Genomic DNA, 7,830 nt, shown 5'->3' with positions numbered 1-7,830 from the left:
CTGATTCCGGGGGGCCATCAATATCTTTCCAGTAAAACCCTCTCTCTGCTTTTGTTTTTGTTTTTTGAAACAAACTGAAGAGCACAACGAATAACAGCTGTTAACCAATGCATTTTTTGCCTGTTTTTCTTCATTACAGAGAATTTTGAATATGTACAGAATAAATAGAATGGTAAAATGATCCCCCAATAAACCCATCAGCTTTAAGAGTCATCTTAAAGAGTAAAGAGTCATCTTAAAGAGTCAGCTTTAAGAGTACTCTGCTGCTCTTAATTCATCAAATTTCCAACCATCCCAATCCCTGTGCAAATAATTTTCTACAATCATTTATAATGAGATAAAATTTACATATTTTAAAATAGACTTATTTTTACAAAATGTTTAATGTTTATTTTTGAGAGAGAGAGAGTGTGTGTGTGTGTGTGTGTGTGTGTGTGTGAGCCAGGGGAGGGGCAGAGAGAGGGAGACACGGAATCTGAAGCAGGTTCCAGGCTCTGAGCTGTCAGCACAGAGCCTGACACGGGGCTTGAACTCACAAACTGGGAGATCATGACCTGAGTGGAAGCTGGACGCTTAACTGATGGAGCCACCCAGGCACCCCCAAAATAGACTTACTTTTAAAAGCAGTTTTAGGTTCGTTGCAAAATTAAGGAGAAAGTACAGAGATTTCCCATATACACCTGTCCCCACTCATGCATAGCCTCCACACTCCTCCCCCACCCCATTAACAACATCCCCCACCAAAATGGTTCATTTGTTATAACTGATGAACCTGCATTGAATTTCATTTTCACCCTGCCGAGGTCCAGCCCCAGCAGGTCCAGGGGTTCCCGAAGGATGAACAGCGTCGGCGAAAAAAAAAAAAAATGGACACAGACAACAGCAGTGTGTTAGACTGGCCGCTTTATTGTAGCAAGCGTGGCATTATATTTGTTAGCAAATTCCTTGTAGCGTGCAGTTATCTATGTTTCTTGGCATTACCTAATTCCAAAAATGTTCCTTTGTGTAGTCACCCATTAGGGAACAACATAGTTATTTTCTTGTAACGTTCCCTCCTACCCTTTCAAGGTCATCTAGCTCTCAACACCTCAAGTGGAATGTCTTACAAGGGCATGACTTCTAAATTGTTCCTTTGTGCCATTTGCGGTATGAGGGACAAAAGCATTCGCTTTGGTCTGGGGTGCCAGGAGGGAGCCAAGAGGGCACTGGGAACCCATGCCTTATGTGCTCCCAGAGAGACAATGTATACCTAGGAACTAATGAACCATTCTGTACCTTAACCCACCAGGTCCAGTTATCATCTGGAATGCCTCCTGGGGGCCAAGTGGGCCTAGGGGTTGGAGTAACTTGTATCCATAGATATATTCTTTTGTTGCCAGAGTGGGGGTTTCGAATCCATTGTCCCCCTTCCTTGGCTGGGAAATATATGGGGCTATCCTTCCTTTAGGTAGAGGAGTCTTTATAGGAGGTGGCAAGGGCTGGATGTAGGGCCATAATTTCCCTGCGGAATCTTATTTCTTTCCCCAGTGGTTCTTTTCCCAGGGGGCCCGTCGTGGGCAATTCCCCAACCAACAAATCCCCAGGTACTTTCATTGGTAGGGGGGCTGCCCCAACCAACGCTAAGGCCAAATTACATAAAAGCAGGAGTACAAGAAGCTTCACTGTCGGGCCGCCCTGCAGTCCCGATCTGTCCACTGCCCGGGCCCTGCCATCAGGCTGGTTGGATAGCTCGGCTTCCAGCATCACCCAAAGTTCATAGTTTACATCAGGGATGACTCTTGGGGTGTACTTCCATGGGTGTGGACAAATATTTACTTTATGTAACCACCATTATAGTATACAGAGCAGCTTCACTCCCCTAAAGATCCTCTATGTTCTACAACCTACTCATCCCTTCCTTACCCTAAGCCCTGCCAAAGTGCACAAATTTTAACTGTACACTTCCAATTTTTCTTTGAAGGACTTGGTTTAGAAATTCCCAATAGCATAGAGCAAAAAGAAAAAAAAATTTTTTGAGAGAAAACTTAAGAGGTAAATCCAGTCAACAAATGAAAAGTTTACTAGGATTTTCAGGAATTAATAAAGAGGAAAAAAAGAATGGAAAAACTGAACATAGTTTGAAAAACAATTTCCCTTAATTCAAGAAAGATTTGGAACTTTATTCAAAGGCCTAGAAAGTATTTATTAAGATTAATAGAAAAACATACATGCACATACCTTCATACATCATGGTGAAAATTCTGAACTCTAAGAAAAAGGAAATTCCACAGACTTCCAAATGGAAAAACAGGATACCACGGTAGGGAAAAATAGGAATACATAGGCAGAGAGGGAAAAGATTAGGACCTGAGGTCCCTGTGTGGGAAAAACACATATTTTGGCACAATGCTGCGAGTGTCTGACCACAGCAAACCCCCTCGGGCTTAAGGTTCCTCTTAAGCAGGTAACATACACCACCTACTCCCCCTCAGGTTTCCCTCAGGAATTTGACAACAGACCTAAGTATGGCCATAGACCACCCCTCATACAATGGAAACGAGCCACTCAGGAATGGACAAACCAGCGCCTAAAGTTGTCCAGCCAATGAGGTATGACCTCAGAAGGAACAAAGGGGAAGGGAAGAGGGGGGACGACCAGAACCTTATAAAACAAGGACCCTTGTCTATTGTCGGTGGGCATTCACTTTCCAGTGTCCCCTCTCTGTAAAGAGAGCTTTCCTACTATTCTTTCAAATCTTCTACTCTAATAAACTTTTGCCTACTGTTCATTTTGTGTCCACCTCTTCATTCTTCCAAGTGGCAAGTCAATGAATCCTGGGTCCTGAGGTAAAAAATCTTGCAACAATACCAGAAAAGGAACAAAAACTGTGTTGATATTAACTAACAATAATAAAATAATATGAAAACATTTTTTGATGTAATTTATACCTTATTTTTGAGAGATTCAGCCTCAGATCACAGAAAAAATAAATGAAATTTTAAAAAATGTATACATATATAATAAATGTGAACATATGCTTTTATCATTAAAAAAATACAAATTAAAATAACACCACATTTTTGTACCTGTCATATTGGTGAAGGCTGAAAATTTGATATATAAAGGGTTAATGAGGGAGTGCCTGGGTGGCTCAATCAATTAAGCCTCTGACTCTTGGTTTCAGCTCAGGTCAGGATCTCACAGTCAGTTCAAGCCCCAGCATTGGGCTCTGCACTGAAAGCATGGAGCCTGCTTGGCATTTCTTTCTCCCTTTCTCTTTGCCCTCCCAGCTTGCTCTCTCTCTCTCTCTCTCTCAAAAAATAAATAAACATTAAAAAATTTAATTAATAAAGGATTAATGAGGATAAGCAGATGGAACTAACCAAAGTTAAACAGTGTAAACTGGCAAAAAAATTTTGTAGGACTATTGACAATATTATCACATTTAATTTTTTATTTTTCTTTAATGTTTATTTTTGAGAGAGAGAGAGACAGAGTGCAAGCAGGGGAGGGGCAGAGAGTGAGGGAGACACAGAATCTGAAGAAGGCTCCAGGCTCTGAGCTGTCAGCACAGCTGAACACAGTTTGAACTCAAACAAACACAGTTTGAACTCAAAAACTGTGAGATCATGACCTGAACCAAAGTCAGATGCTTAACTGACTGAACCACCCAGGTGCTCCTTTATCACATTTTAAACATACATTTTCACCCAGAAATTTTACTTCTAAAATATATACATGTATGTGTATATTATATATTATTATTGTACTGTGTGTAAATGCTATATATTAGATATATATATATTATATTATATATATATTATATTATATATACTATAATATACATATATATACATAATTTGGAAGGGGATAGTGAAAACAAATAATCAAACTAGAAAGAACCTAAATAGACAGTATCATCAATTTGAGACTGGCTGGAAATTGTAACAAATCTATACAGTGGACTCTGATAGGACTAGAATGAACCCTGTGTTCACTCTCTGGTCATTCAAGCATGTGCAGTGGAGAAGGGCAAAGTAGGGAGTGGAGCAGTTGAAAGCAAGAAGGGACTGTGGCTACCATCAGGAGGGTTTGTGTTGGGCAGTTTCACCAGCTTTACCAGAACACCCCGATCAGGGTAGACCAGGAAAAAGAATGATATTACCAGAAGTGAGTGAGCACTGAGCATTGAGTATGCAAAAAGAATAGCTATGCATCACAGTGCAGGCTGAAGGTCCCATGCAGTATCAGTCTTGTTTTCATAGTGAGAGCTGGTCCACATTTGCTGAAGTACACTGAGACCCTGGTGGGGAAACATGTCCAGGTTTGCAGAAGAGTGTCTCAGCCTGTCCCACAAGACTACCACAAGGTCTTCTGAGAAAGAAATAGCAATTTGGGCATGGCTTAGCAGTAAAGACTTGTCTCTGCTCCACTGGCATCAGCAAGCATAGCTTAACTTGGGGCTGGAGGATTCACTTCCTAGATAAGTCACACACATGGCAACCAAGTTGGTGTTGCTGACTGGGAGTTCAGCCAGCAACTGAGAGCCATGGGCTTTAGGTCCTGTCCAGATAGTTCTTCCCTTAATGCATGGTACTCAGTTCCAAAAGAGACTGTCTCAAGAGACAGGAAGTGGGAATTGCCAGATTCTTAAGACCTGGACCTGGAAATTAGTCCAGCATCACCTCAGCTGTATGCTATTGGTCAGAGAGACTAGATCCCAGGGAAAGGACACAGACTCCACCTCTCAAAGGGAGAAACGAGGGCGCCTGGGTGGCTCAGTCAGTTGCGCACCTGACTTAGGCCCAGGTCATGATCTCATGGCTTGTGAGTTTGAGCCCCACACTAGGCTTTGCACTGATAGCGTGGAGCCTGCTTTGATTCTATGTCTCCCTCTCTCTGCCACTTCCCTGCTCACGCTCTCTCTCAAAAATAAATAAACATTAAAAAAAATTTTTTTTAATTTTTTAACATTTATTTATTATTAAGAGACAGAGCGTGAATAGGGGAGGGTCAGAGAGAGAGGGACACACAGAATCTGAAGCAGGCTCCAGGCTCTGAGCTGTCAGCACAGAGCCCGACACGGGGCTTGAACTCACAAACTGTGAGATCATGACCTGAGCCGAAGTCGGACGCTTAACCGACTGAGCCACCCAGGTGCCCCACATTAAAAAAATTTTTTAAAGAGAGAAATGATAAAGACTTTGGAAGCTATGTTTTAAAACTGCCACATTATGGGACGCCTGGGTGGCTCAGTCAGTTAAGCATCCAACTTTGGCTCAGGTCATGATCTCACCGTTCATGAGTTCGAGCCCCACATCAGGCTCTGTGCTGACAGCCTGCTTCGGATTCTGTGTCTCCCTCTCTCTCTGTCCTGCTCTCAAAAATAAACAAGCATTAAAATAAAATAAATTTTTAAAATAAAACTGCCACATCAGGTTAAAGGAAATCAGTTTGTTATTTATGGATCCTCTAAAAAGCCTTGAGGGTTTAAATGCAGAGAACGTATTACGTATGACCACCTGACTTACCATGTGTAATATCTGGCATCACATTACATTGTCTCTTATACCTTAGTTAAGCCAAGATCAGACCATATTCCATACCAGAATTTCCTGACCCATCCCTCACCTTATTATCAGCTGAATGTCAGCTTTGGATAGCCATATGGTAACATTTAAAGCTCTGGCATGGGGGAGGGGGGTGCCTGGGTGGCTTTGTCGGTTAAGCGGCCGACTTTGGCTCAGGTCATGATCTCATGGTCTGTGAGTTCGAGCCCCGCGTCAGGATCTGTGCTGACAGCTCAGAGCCTGGAGCCTGTTTCAGATTCTGTGTCTCCCCCTCTCTGACCCTCCCCCGTTCATGCTCTGTCTCTGTCTCTGTCTCAAACATAAATAAACGTTAAAAAAATAAATAAATAAAATAAATAAAGCTCTGGCTTGCAGCACCTAGCTGGATCAGTCAGTAGAGCATGAGACTCTTGATTACAGGGTCTTGAGTTCAAGCCCCATGTCAGATGTGAAGTTTACTTAAAAACAAACAAGAAAACATCCAGGGCATCTAGGTGGCTCAGTCTGTTGAGCCTCACACTCTTGATTTTGCCTCGGGTCATGATCACCAGGGTCATGGGATTAAGCCCCAAGCTGGGCTCTGCATTGAGTGTGGAACCTAGGATTCTCTCTCTCTCACCCTCTGCCCCACTCTAAAAAAAAAAAAAAAAAGAAAGAAAAGAAAAAAATCTTTAAAAATAAATAAATAAAAATGGAATAGAATTTAATTATGACTACCCTGAGATCCTAGGGTAAAGAATACAGAAGAAGCTGTTTTTCAATATTTAAGTGGATGGAGACAGTATGAATAATTTCTAACATGAGTCTTGAACTAGAAATAACTTCTATTTACATATTTTAGTATTAAACTTTCTAATACATTAATCCATCATCCAAGTTATGTACCATGCATATGTACTTAAAAAAAATATTTCAGCAAGTTCTTTGACCTTTGAAGTCATTCTTTGAAGAATCTAAGTTCATAAACTATTCCTTAAAGAGTTGCAAAAAATTTCTTGAAACATTGCATGAAATTAGTTTTCAGAAATGTAATATTTGTATAGTTTGGTTTCCTGTCTAAACAGGCTACATTTAACAAATATGTAACTTTTTGTATTAAAATTTTAATGTCAGTCTTCAGGAAACCAACCTTTTTCTTAATAATTTTGAGATAGAGGGGTGCCTGGGTGGCTCAGTCGGTTAAGCCTGCAACTCCTGGTTTCAGCTAACGTCATGTTCTCAGGGTGCGTGAGAATTCAGGCGCTGCATGGGACTCTGTGCTGACAGTGAAAGCCTGCCTGGGATTCTCTCTCCCTCTCTCTCAAAATAAATAAACAACAAAAAAAATAATCTTGAGATGGAGAAGTTATTGCAACATTTAACTATATTTGGGAGAGGTCGGCAATAACATGTTTTATCTTTTAAGTGGTTTGAGGTTAGGTATTTTTTTTTTTTTTAACGTTTATTTTTGAGACAGAGAGAGACAGAGCATGAACGGGGGAGTGTCAGAGAGAGGGAGACACAGAATCTGAAACAGGCTCCAGGCTCTGAGCTGTCAGCACAGAGCCCGAGACGGGGCTCGAACTCACTGACCCCCAAATCATGACCTGAGCTGAAGTCAGCCGCTCAACCGACTGAGCCACCCAGGCGCCCCAGGTACGTTTTTTTAAAGTACAGGTTATTTTTGTTTTTAGTATTAGTTGACCAATAGAAAACAATATGTACCATAAGTAAATATTTTATGTAAAATTTTATAGGCATTTTCAATGCGTTACAAATAATGCTATTGGTTCCCTAAGGTTATTTTCCCTTATCATTTCAATAATGCATACATATTGAGTTAACATGAAACAAAATTTTAATATTTGGCTCTTATAAGACCTTTTAGGTCCCTCAAAATTAAGGAAGATGTTATGGAATCTTATAAATCCAACCTGCCCAATGTAACGAATTAATTATTCGGCCCCCGTTCCACTACATTTCTTCCACTGCACTGGAAGAAACGCAGTACAGAGAAACCTAGCACCTCTGAGCAGTTTCAATCATTCCATAAATATGCAGGCACGCACTTCTCCATTAGCCAGGCCTTTTATTACCCTTTTTGGGGCACCCTTGCCTGCTGATAAAGACATTCGTAAACTTCAGCCGTTCTCCACCCGTTTCTGTCTAGCCCACAAAAGCAAGGACCCCACACAATTACCGGCCCAAAGCTTGGGCATTGCCTTTCCCCACCTAATTACAAGCCCCAGCGCAACCGCGGCAACTTCAGAGGCAGCCTGCGCAGGCCTGGCTCAACCAGCCC

The sequence above is a fragment of the Lynx rufus genome, unplaced genomic scaffold, assembly GCF_022079265.1.
Source record: "Lynx rufus isolate CCGP_SWC_20201006 ecotype Redwood Valley unplaced genomic scaffold, mLynRuf1.p SCAF_5, whole genome shotgun sequence".
NCBI lineage: Eukaryota > Metazoa > Chordata > Mammalia > Carnivora > Felidae > Lynx > Lynx rufus.
Note: the sequence above shows the minus strand (reverse complement) of the source record.